Raw genomic sequence first — 16864 nt, forward strand, 5'->3', positions numbered from 1 at the left:
AGAGATACAGAGAGAGAGAGAGAATATGAGCAGGGGGAGAAGCAGAGGGAAGGGGAGAAGCAGGCCCCCCGCTGGGCAGGGAGCCTGATGTGGGGCTCGATCCCAGGACCCCGAGATCATGACCTGAGCCGAAGGCAGACGCTTAACCATCTGAGCCACCCAGGTGCCCCACTTAACTTGGCTTTAAATATAGAAGTTCCATTCTCAGGGCCAGAGGCCTTTCCAGTGTAAGGGAGCTAGCCTGTTTCTCAGTCTCCCCGATGGAGCAGGAAGAGATACCACGGATAACCAATTCCAGATGTTGAGTCGTACCTGGGGCACCAGAAAGCAACAGGCAGGAAGTTTGATGCGCTGAGGGACGCTAACCGGCCCCACTGTGAAGACGCTGTCAGCTAAATTTCCTCTGCTCTTCGATTCCTTCACAGAACATCTGTTATAAGGAACTCCACATAACTAAAACCTGAGCCCCTTCCCTCTGGGGGATTTTCTTTAATGACTGTCTTGTGGCTGTACCTCTGCTGTGGGCTTTTGAAATGTGTTCCTCAAGTCAGTTACATCTTCATCCTGAATTCCAGGATTTGCTGGCTATTAGACCTCATAGTTGAGATTTTTCCTTCTAGGAGTTTGCAAATACAGCTCCACCAAGGAGGCTGATATAGTCTCCAGTTGCCTAAGAACAGTTAAGATCATGTAATCGTTTATATGATAAAAATAGTGAATCTTTGCTGTAGTGATTACTCACGCGTAGCACTTACTAGGTGCAGATGCTCTTTAGCATATACTAACTCATTTAATTCTCACACACTCTAGGAGAGAAGTGCTATTATTATCCCTATTTATACATGAGAAGGCTGAGGAAAAGAGATTGTCTTGCAACTAGTTTGTTAAGGTCATGCAACTAGTAAATGGCAGAGACCATATTCAAACCTAGAGACCGGAGCCTGGTTCTGAGGCACTGTGCTCTTGTTCATTCGAAGCCCCCTCCACAGATGGCTCACATCCTCTCTTACAGAGGCAGCCCAGATTTCTAGGCTCCACGAGTCAATAAGGGTTTGAGGATGTGGCTTGACTCTACCGTTATGTCAAAGAGAGTTCCAAGGGTATTGTTTGGGTGAAATACCAGGCGTTCAAAACCTGTTGCCAATGAACTGGAGAGTTCCCCTCAATGAACTACATGACCCATGCATTTAAAGTTGACCTTCTAATGAGAGGGGAAAGAATTCAGTTAAAACAGATATTTTAACAGTCTTACAAAGAAGCATTCAGCAAAAGCAACATTATGTAGTCTACACTCTGAATAGATAGCAAAAATTAACTAGCTGGACGATCCTTTCCCAGCAAGGATAGAAGTACTTACTTGCCCACCAGGTACTTTGACCAACTTCTTTCATATTTGCCTATGAATTTCTAAGATGGATTTCTAATTAAATGAAAAGAATGTTGATATAACTTCTATTTATTTATTTAGGAGAAAAGACTCATTTCACTTTTCCAAAAATACTCCTCTTTCTGAACTTTTAGCACTCCAGTGACATGCATTATCATTTACACTTCTTTCTTTGGCTTGTAATAGAAAATTTAAGTTTTCTGATCTGTTTTGCTGTCACAGAGGCTTTTGTGTAGGTATGAAACAGAAAGTCTCATTAGAACTAGTTCAAATATATTTACCCAAAACATTCGTGTGTAACAGTGGTGTCAGTGCTAATTACTAAGTTGTCCTTTCTTTGGGCCTATATTAAAATTGAATTCTTTGTGTTAATGCCCTCTGTATCCCAAGGGAAATGAATAGATGTGATCTTCTGATTGTACATAATTTGCACTCTTATAAAGAGAGACTTAATTTATCTAATAAGGTTAATTTCTGAAAATTAAAGAAAAACTTTATTAAAAGGAAGAGAGCAAGGAAGCCTATATTTGTGAAAGAAGGATGAATGAATCCTTTCTCCCTATATTAAAAAAAAATTTTTTTCCATGAACATCAGATTAAAAACACAGCAGTCAGATGAAGACATTTATTCACAAGTGGAATATTGGAGCACCCAGGAGTGTGAACAGTGTGAGTGTGTAGGAGAATCATTCCCTGGAGCAGTCGGAAGAATGACCATCCATGTCCTCGGGGTCATTGGGAAGGAGGAGCACTTGCCTCATCAGAGTCTGCGTTAGAGGCCACGGACACAAAAAAAGGCTTGAATCTTGCTCACACAGTTGACTCTATAAAGGCTCAAATGAACGTGTCTCTTAAATTGTGCATCTGCTAAGCACAGACGCTGAATTATCTGTCCAACTATCTGATTTTTAGCTTAACCGCTACCCTCCATCCCCAGCGTGTCCACGTACTGATTGTGTGATCTCAAGGAACTTACCTCCTCTCTAGGTCTCAATTTGTTCATCTGTAAAGGGAGTTCATAATCCTATCACCATCCTCAGTGGGTTTTCGTAGGGGCAAAGGATGTGCACACACAGAAGACCAGGGGGCATGGAAGTAAGAGCCTGACGATTTGTCTGAATATAAAATATGATATATAACAAGCACAAAATATATATAACCTATCACTATATAGGTTGAAAATTAAACCAGCCTCTAAATATCTAAATTTTTATTTTCCTTGATGATTCTAACAACTGCGTTTTAAAGCTAAATATAAGGAAACAGCAGACTGGTTGTGGTATATTAAATTATAAGTGAGGACTAATTTGAGGATCAAAGGTGCTCTTTGGGGGATATCACTCGACTGGTAGGAAAAGCATTAGCTGTCTCCCTCTGTCTCATGTACTTGTACTCTGTCTTGGAAATATCCTTCCCCACAGTTTCAGAATCTTGATGTTTAATTTAACACAAAGGTCTTTGAGAAGCACAACAGAGGGTTGTTCCTGGTAGTTCTGGCATTGAGTAAATTGAAATGTACATGTTTTTTCTCATTTATCAAAGACAGGCAAGAATCTAAACTGACATTTTATATCAAATGAATTATGAACTGTGTACTTTGTACCTAAGGGAACAACAACTAAATTAGAGTTTGGGATAAAAGAGAGAGAGAGACAAAAATAGGTTTTTAATAAAACATACAGTAATTTCTGTTACTCTATCTGATGGTGACATGGCCAAACAGTCTTATTTTGTAACTGGTGAATGGATGTAGGCAACTCTGAAATTGGTAAGATTTAAATATATTTGAGAGATTTTCTCAAAAAGGATTAGACTAAATTTCTTCTCATGTAGCTAGGCTTCATGAACAGTGAAACATTCTTGATAATCTGAAGTTAACTTTTACCTTTTTGTCAATGCTCTCTTTCTTAGGGAAAAAAAATAGCATTTGCAAGTTCTTCGTCCAGAAAAAATATAAGATTAAAAGTTGCTGGAGGAAAAAATATAGTATACAAAATAAAAATAACATGCATGAAAATACTGTATAATATAACTCCTCTATTTATCTGTAACCCCCACAACATATGCATACTCACACACAAGCAAATTATCCTAGTGATTAAGAGTGTGGGTTCTAAAATCAACCAGATTAGGTTCAAAATTAAATTTCTCCTCTTACCAGCTATATGACCTTGAACAAGTGATACAATCATACTTTGCCTCAGGTTTTTCTTTCCATAAAATGGGAGAGATAGTAGTCATAAGGTTGACATTGAGAGAATTAAGTATGATAAATGCTTGCAAAGAATGTAACACAATGCTGGATACATAATAATTGTGTATTGCATTGCCAAGTTATATCCTTCCCATTAATCCCAATAATCATTTTTTAAATTACTAATTGAAGATTCTTGGAATTAGGGATGACCCATGCTTTCTTCTTCTAGGCAAAGCTATGTTTTGATTACTATGCTATTGGTCAGAAGTAGTAGATATTCTAATTTGTACTATGTATAAATTAAGGAAGTGTTATTAATATTAATATGTTTGTTTCTACTTCTGAATTTCCTCCAGATTTATAAGCCTAAAACTGACAAATTTCCTTCTTATTAATGCCATATACTTTCTGATACCAGTGCTACAGTGGATAGCAATTATGTGGCTAAATTACTAAAACAAATAATTCACTAATATCCTGATTACAGATTTTCATCAGATGAACTTAATGACCTAGTTATTAATCATTATTGTGGTCAAATGAGTATCAATTTTTTATTCTAAAATTTTCTACTACTTCATGAGCTGAAATCAGTTCTTAGAAGTCTTTCAGGATTTTTTACCCTGATGATGACTATTATTTACTATCCTTAATAGAGAATGTGAAATGAATGGCCTATTGAGGTAAGGGATGCCCTGTACACAATCTCGGTGTTTTAAGACTAGATCTAGTTATTAGTTGAGTAATTAACTAATCAACTTGAATATTAGATCCAATCCCATTGTTAAGATGACTTTATAACCAATTCTCTCTTGTTCTTTCATTAAATGACTAAAATTTTGTCAGCTATTCAAAGATCATTTAACTTCTTGGTTCTGGATATCCTAGAAGAGTAGATTCGGTAGCACTTTAAGAAAGAGTACTGATTCTAACTGTAAAATGTAATAGTTTGTTTTCTTAACTACCTAAGTTAGTTTTTAACTATTGTTCTTATTGGACACATTCAACAAAAGAATATTTTATGCACTCTTTCTAAAGAGGGTGGCTTTGATGTAGCTTGCATTTACTCATTGTTAAAATTGTTTAGTAACCTTGCTAAAAGCACATCTATTTTTAATTTTACAAAAGTAGGATTCTTTAGAGAATTATTTTAAATGAAGTGAATGAACAATATTTTAACTAAAAATAGGATAGACCTAATCCATTAATATTTTTGTTGTATATATTTTAAAATATATTTCCAGTTGAAGATACAATCTACAGAAAGGGCTCAAGTAATCAGATTCTCAAGGAAAAAGAATTTAATCTATGCCACCTGGAAACTAATTTGGATGAATATGATGGTATTCAAAATAATAGGAATACTTAAGGAATACTCTTAAGAATACTAAGAGGAATTCAAATGTCACTAGCCGGGGCTTAAATAGAGTGTCTAAATCTAGGATATCTACAAGGGAAAAGAATAAAATTTGGTTGGTGGTTTGAGATGTAACAAAAAAAAAAATTCTTCTGGGCATTATGACCACCAACTTCAGAGCTTCTAATTAGTCTGACAAAGTGACAGTTCCACATTCTAGTTGAACAAATAATGTATCTAATGAAATTCAAAATCCCTATTTTTCTTTGAGCACAATGAGCTACATCATTCACAGCTTTGGGGTATTTCAAAATTAACAGAGGATGACTTCAGTCTGTCTGATGTTTCCTGGTTAACAAATTCACTGAAACTGTCTTGCAGAGTAATTTTAAGCAACACTTTAATCTTAAACCACAAAGGGAGGTGGAGTTGAAGAAGGTATATTGCCTTGGTCCTATGGATGCTAATGTGAAGTGGAATCTTTTGTTTCGCAGAATGGTCAATAGCAATTAGTATTCAGTGGTGTCTTTTTATTCTGGTGCCCTTGACCCACCTCTGCCACCCCTTTCTATATTACTCCTATTATAAACTGTAACTGGGGATATCCTGGCTTCTTTTCCATTCTAATTAAAGTGTTCTTAGCAAACATGGGGACAATTTTTCATTTCATGAAGAACAATTACTAGAACTAGGTTAGATCTGCCAATTGGGTTTCATATAACTTTTGACAAATATTTGCACCAATTTTGACTGATGTATTCTCACACCAGTGAAATGTTGGTGAGATTTTGGATTTACCTCAGAAAAGTAGACCCAAATGAGTCAGTGAAAGACCAAAGACAAATGTCATACCATCTTCAGGTTTTATTCAGTAATGTACTCTAAGATATTTTATTTTGTCACTGAGCTGAGAGGCAAATGATGGATTTTTTTTTAATACAAATTTATTTTAACATATCTTTCTTAGGGCTTTTGTCCTAAATATGCCTCTACTACACTGGTAACAACCTTGAGAAAAATGTCATCCTTTCTTGAGTTTGGGTCTATAATGCCTATGGCCATTGTTATGCATTTTATTTTTCTGTTTTTCTCTGGAGACCTTTCTGGGAGCTTTCAGACACTAGGGTGCTATGACATGTAAGAGAAAAAAAAAATCCTGATAAAGAGATAGACTGAGACAAAGAAGGACAGAAACAGTATCTCCAAGTGTCTATTTCCAAATAAACCTCCTCAAGATTTAAATGACATAGTTATTTAAAAAAGAAAAAACAAAACTTTCAAAAATGTTTTACTTCTTTCGAACCTCCTAGCTCTAAGATTTCTCCACTCCTCAAAGCAATATCCAGACTCCAAGTTGGTTCTTTAGACTCCTGTGAGGCAGATGGGGAAGAGGCAGGTAAAGGAGGCTAGCCACACTCTGCCTCTAAGGAGGGTCAAGGTTTTGGCTAGGCTAGGTTACTATAAAAGGCATTGTTTAAAATAACAGTAGGAAGCTTAGGTTTTAGAGATAGGTTGCTGGATTCAAACAGCAGCTCAACTACTTATTAGCTCTGTGGTTTTATGTAAATCACATATCATATCTGCTATGGTCTCAATATTTGTGTCTTCCCAAAATTCGTATGTTGAAACCTAACACCCAATGTGATGATATTAGAAGGTAGGAGCTGGGGAGGTGGTTGGGTCATGAGGATGGAGCCCCATGAATGAGATTAATATCCTTTCAAAAAGAGGCCTTGCTTCCTTCCACCATGAGAAGACACAGCAAGAAGGTACCATCCATAAATCATGAAGGGGGCTCTGTGGTGATAAATCTTACCTCTCTGAGGTAAATCTACTGGTGACTTGATCATGGTCTTCCCATTCTCCAGAACTGTGAGAAATAAACTTCTGTTTATTGTAATCTATCCAGTTTATGGTATTTTGTTATTGCAGCCCAAATAGACTAAAACTTTGTCTAAGCGTCCCTTTTCTTGACCCACCCCACTTTACACATGGGACTATTAAGAAGATTAAATGTGATAATTGTGTAAAGCATTTAGTTCAGGGCCTGGCATACAATAAATGCTTAAAATTAACTTTACCATTTTAATATGTTTATCTTTACTAATGAATATCAAGATGTTAGCATCTTTTACAAGGCAGTTAACCAGTCACTAAAGTTGTCAATTTGTTAAAAACCCTTAATATAATAAAATCAAAATCTTTACCAAAACTTTGAATGTTGTTCAACCTTCATTCATCCAAAAAACCATTTACTGAGCTCTTTCTAGTTGCTAGGTATAATCCTAGTTCCTGGGCTAGAAAGATTTCTAGAACAGATATAGCACATTCCCTCATGAAACTGGAGGCTGTGGCTGCCATTTTGTTATTGCTTATAATTGTATTTACTGCATGTTCTGGATGGCACTTGGAAATCTCCAGGAAACACGGGAATGAGTCAGGAGTACTTAGAACTTGATTTTACTTTATTGGGGTGGGGGGGTTGCTAATAAACTAACAATATGTGTTTGTAAACAATGAAGTAAGACAACTATGTGAATATTGTTAAGGTTGACTATTAGTTTTTTTTTTTTTTTTTTGAAGATTTTATTTATTTATTTGAGAAAGAGAGAGTGCGGGAGCACAAGCCTGGGGGGATGAGGTGGGCAGAGAGAGAGGGAAAAGCAGGCTCCCCGCTGAGCAGGGAGCCCCGACCTGGAGCTTGGTCTTAGGACCCTGAGATCATGACCAGACCTGAAGGCAGAAGCTCAACAGACTGAGCCACCAAGGCACCCTGGTTGACTGTTAGTTTTAAATACAAAGTTGTATCTTTCTTATTTGATGAGGTATTGTAAGTAATTACTTTTAGAATTCAGAAAAATTAATTGATTTACTGCCATTCTCTTATTTGTAAAAGTATAGTTTTTTCATTAAATAATTAGAATCCATTTTAAACCCAGTTCCTTAAGTATACATTCCCATAAAATGAAAACTTGGGGAAAAAAAACTAAAAATAATTTTTAATATAAAATAATAAAGAAAATTGAAAGTTCTTAAAATAATTTAAAAATTTGTCAATTGGTAATAACTCATATTTCATTTTTGGTTGTACCTTGTCGCTCATGCATCTCAGAAATGAATCTGGTGCTTGACAACAATAGCTGAACTCAGCCTAGATTTTGCAGTATAATTTTCTGATCCTTTCACTTCATTATTTAGCCTTGTTTTCTTGTGTTTTATATCAAGTGTTTTAAAATTATTTTGGGAATTTGGCAGGTGAATAATTATAAAACCTATCTATGAGTGGTTTTCTTCCCCCTCTCTTTGTGGGACTCTTAATGACATGAATGCTTATTCTTTATCAACCTACATAAGAATGATCTATACAAGGTTAAGTCTAAAGAAACCAGATAGCTGGAAATGTTAAGTAATTGGATCGTTTTTTTATATTCTGCACTCAGCTTTTATTTTAAAAAAAATCAAGATATGTAAATAACATGATATGTCTATTTATTACTTTCAGAATCCAATCCAGTCAATTCACCAGACAGAACAGTAGCCACCATCTTTCCCTCCCCCCCAAAAAAAATGTCTTACAAAACTGAATTGGATCATGTCATTTTTCTGCTTTAAAAAAATGATAGAAATCAAAGATTTTCTGTCTTCTTAGTATAAATTTCAGACTCCTTACCTGGCCTAGAAGACCCCCCAGTAGAGCACATGCCACCTTCTTTGAGTTCCTCGAACAGTAAGTTCTACGTCTTTACCACTTCACAACTGCTCGTTCACTAATTCAGCAGAATGTTAGTCCTTCGGTGGGTCCCAGTTTAAATACCACTTCCTTAAAGAAGCTTTGCCCTTTCAACCAATGTCAAGTCAACCTCTTCTAATAATCTCTTACAGTATAATGTTCTCTTTCTAAGCACTTTGTGCATGTTTAACCACAGATTTATATTTGTTCAATGCCAGCTTTCCTCCATTTGACAATATTCTCATGCCCATAATGGTGGGGACTGTGGCTATTGTGTTCTCTATTATGTACCCAGCACCCAGAACCACATTGGCAAGGGAGGAAAGGGGGAAGGGTAGATGAATTTTTCAGAGAATATAAAAATAACAATACAATTTTATCATTTTTTAATCCTTCTATACTTCCAATATTTATAGCTTGGAAACTACATAGTTACCGGGAAATAGGATGGAGTTTTGAATCAAAATACACACTTTTGACTCCCAGCATGGCACTTCAGGCAATCACAAGACTATAAAAGTAATGCAATACCCATACCATTTAATTCACGGTATGATTGTAAGATCAAATGAAAAAATGTAGGTGCATTTAAATGTTAATTGTTGTTGTTATGTTTTGAAATGAAAATTTAAGAGTTTTCTGAATTAGCCAAAATATAATATTTCATATTATTTTAACACATGCTAATGCATTTAGTATAGTTTTCTAAGCTTTTGAAAATTTCTCTATCACCAGAGCATCTCAATAAGTGCTCCCCTCCTCACATGTAAGTTTTACCTCCATAAAATAAAACAAATTTTACCTCCAGACCACATGACTCCCAGCCTAAACTTAACTCCCTTATATGAAGAAGGGTATGGTTAAAAGTACAATCTCTGGATTTGAGCCAATCAGGGATATTTGATATCTCTAAACCTATATTTATCTATAAAATAGGGAAATAATACTAACTAAATCAGAAGGATATTTTGAGTATTACAAGATAATGTATGTGAAATACTTAGTAATATCTAAATTGGTGAATGTTAATTATAAATGAAAACTATTTTTAAAAATATTTATCTAGTCTTTTTGACTAAGATGTAATGAGATCTTCAGTTTTATGGCTCATCTGACTGATGAGGTAAAAATCAGTTACTAAGCTGATCAAAATTAAGATGTCTGGGCAGCTTAAGCTCCTTAATCGGTATCATCAGAGCATGCATTTTCTAAATATTGTGAATTTTTAAAGTGCTTACAAAAAGTTCTTTCATCAATACGATTGTTACTGCAAATAATGTATTTAGAGAGATCTCACTATGAAGACATCAAGGATGGGGAAGAAAATTACAAAGAGAAACAATTAAATCGTAATGTATGTTCCTTGTCCTTAAGTAGTTTTCAATAAACCATAAACATACAAATTTCCCAAACTTACTTAATTTCTATCATATATACAATCTTCGCTGTGGTGTGGGCTAGGGAGTCATCAGCTGGACTGTTTCAGCCTCTAAATAGTTATAAACTGAGCTAGATTTGCCTACGAGGCACTTGTGATGCAAGATACTGTCCTATTTCCACAAAATAGTAATTTATAATTACGATGTTTCTTTGGTAATTACAAAATAACCCAGCAATATGTGTTTTTCAGGACATTAAGTGACTCAGTGACCCTTGCTTAAGGAGAGATTTTGGAATAAACTATGAGGGTGTACATGATGTAACAGACATGGCAGAACCACGTGTCAGATATTGGGGGAAAGTTCAAGATCATAACAACAGCAAACACTTATATATTGTTTATAGTGTATACTTTATTGTATTATGTAAATACTACATTACCTCAATCCTCACAGACTAACCCTATGAAGTATGTTCTATTTTTATCCTTATTTTATTGATGAGAAAACTGAGACACAGAGAGGTTAAGGTACTTATTCAAAAACAAAGAGCAGAATCAGGATTTAAACCCAGGTCTGATAGATCTTAACCAATGCACAGACATCTGTTCTATGATTTAGTTAAAATAATCTCTAAATAGAAACATTTCAAGACATTGGTAATAAGTTATTTCAGTTAAACATTTTTTTAAGTGCTAACTGGGCTTAAATAAGAGAGTGGCAAATGTCTACAATATTCAGGACTATCTGATGCAATAAAAAGCTTATTGAAGATTTAAAAAGTTTTAGTTGAGGGAAATACATCAACAGGCATTTTAGAAACTAAGAAATACTAAATGGCCAATAAGCCTGTTTTTAATACTTTAATCATAGTCAATATTTTGGCTTTAACTAATATTTATATATCTAGCCCCAAATACTCCCATGAACTCCAGGCCCATATGGCCAACTGCCTTCCAAAAATATAATGGACCCTGTTGGTGGGAATGCATATTGGTGCAGCCACTGTGGAAAACAGTATGGCAGTTCCTTAAAAAATTAAATATAGAAATACAGTATGATCCAGTAATTCCACTACTGGGTATTTACCCCCCAAAAATGAGAACACTAATTTGAAAAGCTATATTCACCCTGTGTTTATTGCAGCATTATTTGTAATAGCAAAGATATGGAAGCAACCCAGGTATCCATCCTTAGATGAATGAATAAAGAAGATGGAAGGAATATTACTCAGCCATTAAAAAGAATGAGATCTTGCCATTTGCAACAACATGGATGGACCTAGGGGATATAACGCTAAGTGAAATAAGTCAGAAAAAGACAAATGCCATTTCACTCTTAAGTGGAATTTAAGAAACAAAACAAATGAATAAACAAGGGAAAAAAAGAGACAAACAACAGAGTTTTAAAGATTTTTTTTTTTTAATTTATTTATTTGACAGAGAGAGCACAAGTAGGTAGAGTGGCAGGCAGAGGGAAAGGGAGAAGCAGGCTCTCCACCGAGCAGGGAGCCCGATGCGGGGCTCGATCCCAGGACCCTGGGATCACGATCCAAGCCGAAGGCAGCCACTTAACCGACTGAGCCACCCAGGCGCCCCAACAACAGAGTTTTAAATACCAAGAGCAAACTGGTGGTTGCCGGAGGGGAGGTGGGTAGAAGGATGGGTGAAATAGATAAAGGGGATCAAGAGGTACAAATTTCCAGTTACAAAATAAGTAAGTTACAGAGATGAAAAGTATAACATAGGGAATATAGCCAATAAGACTGTAATAATGTTGTTTGGTGACAGATGATGACTATGCTAATCATGGTGAGCTCTGAGTAATGTATAGAATTGTTGAATCATTGTGTTGTACACCCTAAACTAATATAACCCCATATGTTAATTATATATATATAATACAATCAATATATACAAGCATTTCAGAACCAATCAAATTCTTGGTCTATCAATATCAGCTTTGTTAAGTGAATATTCCATATCTGTAAAAATATCACCTGCAATTATTTTGTAAAGTCATGTTACCAAAAAATGCCTGCACTCAATGGTATAGAGTTTTCACCATATATTGAAAGCAAAGTTTACTAAATAATTTATTTAACATATTCAGCTTAATCATTTCAAATTTTAAAAAATTATGCATAAATATACTTGTATAGAAGAAAGACAGGAGGGAGAGTCTGTACTCTGGGTAATGTAATTATGGATAATTGTTTTCTTCGTTTGGTAATTTTCAAATTTTCTATTATGAACATATATTATTTTTGTAGTTAAAAAATACATACTTTAAAAGGGGGTTGTGTTTAGCTCTGTAGAAACTAAATTTTAGCATTTGTTTAATATTTCTTTGATAAGCAATACTAAATTCGCATAATTTCATTAAGTGCTCTAATGGTTACATAAAGAAATAAAAATAAGTTCTCTGCATTCAAGTAATTTGTATTACTATTACTTTGGTGTTATAGTGAAAAGCCATGGCTAGACCTAAATTTAAGATTCAAGTTGGTGTTGAGAGATGAGTTACAGTCTTGGAACCAACAGATGTGTGAAGCCATTGGTTGCCATTTATTATCATATATTTCAGACATGTTGCTTGATCTTCCTCAGTTTGCACATCTGTGGAATGGGACATTGAGAGAAGTGATTGATAAAATGAATGTATTATAAAGTAGTATTTCAGATCTAATTTGATATTGCTGTTAGTACCCTCTAAGCAATCTTTCATGTTAAAATTACTCATTTTCAGATAATTGAGTCTTTATTTGTAAATGGATAATATGGTCTGGATCCTAACAATTATTGGGTCATAGGGGAGAGATATTTTTCCGCAGATCTTACCCTCTATCAACAACTCAACCTATCCATCCATTCATTCATCCATACATACATTTTTATAGGACATCTTCTGAAATGAAGCACTGCGCTGGGCACTATAGTATCCCCTTAAATATTTTGTTTCTTTAATAACATTCCTCTCAAATTCTGTGTATTTGTTGGATAATGATTGATCTGGCACTTCTATCTATCCATATGATCATTTGGAATCAGCTATATAGCAATCTGAATAACATTGATGAACTCCAATATTAAGCAGGCCAAAAATAAGATTCTTCATAAATTTTTAGCAACTTCCCTTGGGGGAAAGAAAGTTGGAGTTTCCCTGTGACCTACTCTGGTCAAAATGCACAAAGAATGTCTGTGTTAGGTATAAGGCTCCATATTTTTGAAGATTATCAAACTGAAACACATCCAAGTCAGGTACCAAGGCTAGATAATGGTTGAGGCATCCTGGAAACTAGCTGAAGGAAGCAGAAATGTTTAACCTGAAATGGAGAAATTTAGTGGAGGAGAAGACAACCACTTAAAAATGCCTGAAGTTCTATCCCATGATGGTAGTAGAGGCTTGTTCTCAGGAATTAGTACAACCAAGACAAGGACCTAACGAGTACAGTGCTAACAGGACCAGCTATATGCACCATCGCCCATGATAGCCCCAGTTTATACCTGCTGCAGCTCATTTAGCCCCTGTTAATTATTTAGAGTACCTTGTTTCACTCTCAGAGGTCCCGATGTGGACCAAAGATTATATTTACCCTAAATTTTGTAGAGGTTAGTACAGTTTTTAGTTTTATATCAGAAGGAGCTTACCAACAATAGAAACTGTCTAATAATGTAATGAGGCACCTTACAAAGCAACTATTTTCCTCTCATTCAGGCCTGAATGTCACCTGCCTGGGATGTTTCAGGCAAGAATCCCTTATTTGGTGGTGACTTTTAGGCTACAGATACTCCAGATTTAAAATACTCTTGTTTTATTTTTAATGTTCTACAGTCAAAGGTAAATTCCATGGCACATTTATTAATAACACTTAATATTTTAACTATATTTTTCTTACTAACATGAAGACCTCGCCATTTTGTATTTCATTGAATTTTTGTGGGCTTTGACTAATTTCTGAGAACTAGCAAATTCACACAAGTATTTCTATGTCAGGTTCCTTGTGGATAATAAGGAGACAGAGGCCCTGCTGTGGTAAATAATACCAGGAAAGAACTGTTTAAGAATATGAATTGGACAAGGGCACCTGGGTGGCTCAGTTGGGTAAGTATCAATTTCAGGTCAGATCATGATCTCAAGGTAGTGAGATCAAGCCCAGCATTGGACTCCATGCTCAGCCTGGAGTCTGCTTGGGATTCTCCCTCTCCCTCTGCCCATCCCCATCCCCACTTGTGCATTCATTCTCTCTCTAAAAAAAATAGTCTTAAAAAAAAAAAAAGAATATGAATTGGACAGAATATAAATTCAATCTTTACTAAAACAAATTTATTTAATATTATAAATGGTTTGCTTTTATACTTATTTAATACATTTAAATTTTTTAAGATTTATTTATTTGAGAGAGAGAGAGAGAAAGAGCACATGGGCACATGAGCAGGAAGAGGTGTAGAGGAAGAGAGAGAATCTCAAGCAGACTCCATGCTGAGCAGGGAGCCCAACACGAGGCTCAATCTCAGGACTCAGATCATGATCATGACCTGAGCCGAAATCAAGAGTCTGTCACTTAACTAACTGGAGCCACCCAGGTACCCCAATAAATATAATATTTATTTTCTAGTATCAATCACCTACTATAACATGCTGTTTTGTGATATAGAATTCAGAGCACTGTCTTTGAATTTAAAGGCCCAGTTCAAGTCCTCACTCTGCCAGTAACTGCTTTTGTGATTTGAGATAAAAGATGTAACCTCTCTGAGTTTTAGATTCTTTATCTAGACTACAAAGAGATAATGCTACAATTTTATAGCGTAATTCTTAGGATTAGAAATAATTATGTTAAAAAAAAAAACCTGGCACAAAGAATATGTTCAAAAAGTTAGATATTATCACAAACATTAAATCTATTTTAACCTACTTGCCACTATTTAACGCTGCTCTATTTGTACATCCTTGTGCTCAAGGTTGACTGTCCATTTGTTAGCACATCTGCATATTCCTCATAATTAATATCTTTTTTAATGACATATGGTTTAGTGACTGGAAATTGAGTCTTGCCTTCTGTTTTCAATTTGTTTATGACTCAACGACTCAATGTATGTGTCTGAACTTTAATTTTCCATTCTGGAAACTAGAATTTAAAATCCTTGCTCATATGTAGCTATTTCAGAAAATGTGTAATCCAAGAATTTTGAGTATGTGCCAGGCTATTCAGTGGTGCAGCCAGGATGCATGTAGATAAAAGGCCATGGTTTTCTCTTGTGTTACGTTAACAGGGAAATCTAAATGAGGATGCCAATAATCTACCCTCTGAAGTGGGGGGCGGGTAGTTTGAGCCAGGCTGCAGTCAGATTCCAAGCGAAGCCAGGAAGAAGCAGCACATGGGCGTGGAATGAACATGGGCAGAGTTGATGGAGTCGTAGGCCCTGGAATCAGGCTGAGGACATGATTGCCCCACAGGAACAATCTCACATGGTCCCGATGGCCTGTCCCTCTGAAAGACAAGGTCCAGTGCACATTTGGATGTGAATTTCTGACTTCTGAACCCCATCCTGAAGCACTAATACCTCTTTTATGCTGTTCACACATTCTGTGTTACAGTTATTTGAGTCCTGTCTTATCTCTCTACTAAACATAAAGTAGATGGTCTAAATCCCACTCTCCTTCTATTCTGCCCTTTCCCTTCCCCCAGCAAAGAATCTTGTGCAGAATGGCAATCTATTTTATTACAGATTTGAATTTAATATAAAATATCATAGACGTCTTCAATATCTTAATGCAGTATTTTATTCCAGTATTTTATTTATTTTTTATAAAAATTTATTTATTTATTAGAGAGAGGGCACATGTGAGCAGGGATAGGGACTGAAGGAGAGAGAGAGAGAGAATCTCCAGCAGACTCCCTGCTGAGCATGGAGCCAGACTAGATCTCACAACCTTGAGATCATGATCTGAGCTGAAATCAAGAGCCAGTCTTTTAACCAACTGAGCCATCCATGAGCCTCTATTCCAGTATTTTAAATGCACACACATACACACAAAAACACACTGCAGTAGTAACAAGTTGGTGCGTGGGCTGTCCTGAGAAATGGGTGCATATGAGAAGTTCATTGAATTCATTTTCTCCCCCAGAATTTCCTCTTTTGGCCACTACAGCGTTGGTAGTCACCAGTCACATGGAAAAAAAGAAAAAAAGCCTCTGCTTTTGCTTTTTAGAGCTCTCCTCAGGAATTTATAAATTTGTAAGGAGCAAAAATTTAAGGCATTCTGTTTGTTTTGGGTTTCTTTTTTTTAGATAGGGAAGAATCCACAAGTGCATATCATTTAAAAGTTTAATAAAATGGTACATTTTAATGATTATAGCATCTAGACTAGTCCAATCTGCGATTTGATTTATGGCTTAATGTGTTGTATTCATTTTGCCTTCCAAAAAAGGTTAAATTTGAAATTTTATTAAAAACTTCCTTCCTTTGAATTTATAGATTGGGGTAGCTGTTTTATCCACTTGCCGTGTAGAATTAGTATTTACTGGACAAGAAGTGTTGATTCAGGAGGTTGTCTGTGGAGTGCTTGCCCCGTGAGGGTCATATTAAACTCGAGAGAAGCTTTTTGAGCAACATAGCATCTTGGAGACAATATATCAAGCTGATAGATACACGGCTCTTCTGTTAAGAAACCAGGGATGAAATTATGGCTGGCTCCCAGTTATTGCTTTGGTGCTAAGGAGCCTCTAAGGAATAGGTCTAGGATAAAAGGGGTTAACCAGAGGGGAAAGAAAGGGTTCCGGAACTCAGTGTTACTAGAAGCATGGAAAATG

General features: G+C 35.7%; 1 protein-coding gene across 1 annotated transcript in view; it reads left to right on the plus strand.

Moving 5' to 3' along the window:
• USH2A (usherin) overlaps positions 1-16864 on the plus strand; it is a 701438-nt gene that overhangs the window by 433299 nt on the left and 251275 nt on the right. The gene's annotated exons all lie outside the window — the stretch shown is intronic.

This window comes from Mirounga angustirostris, unplaced genomic scaffold (genome assembly GCF_029215605.1).
Source record: "Mirounga angustirostris isolate CCGP_5_RB_7025 unplaced genomic scaffold, mMirAng1.0.hap1 SCAF_6, whole genome shotgun sequence".
NCBI classification, from domain to species: domain Eukaryota; kingdom Metazoa; phylum Chordata; class Mammalia; order Carnivora; family Phocidae; genus Mirounga; species Mirounga angustirostris.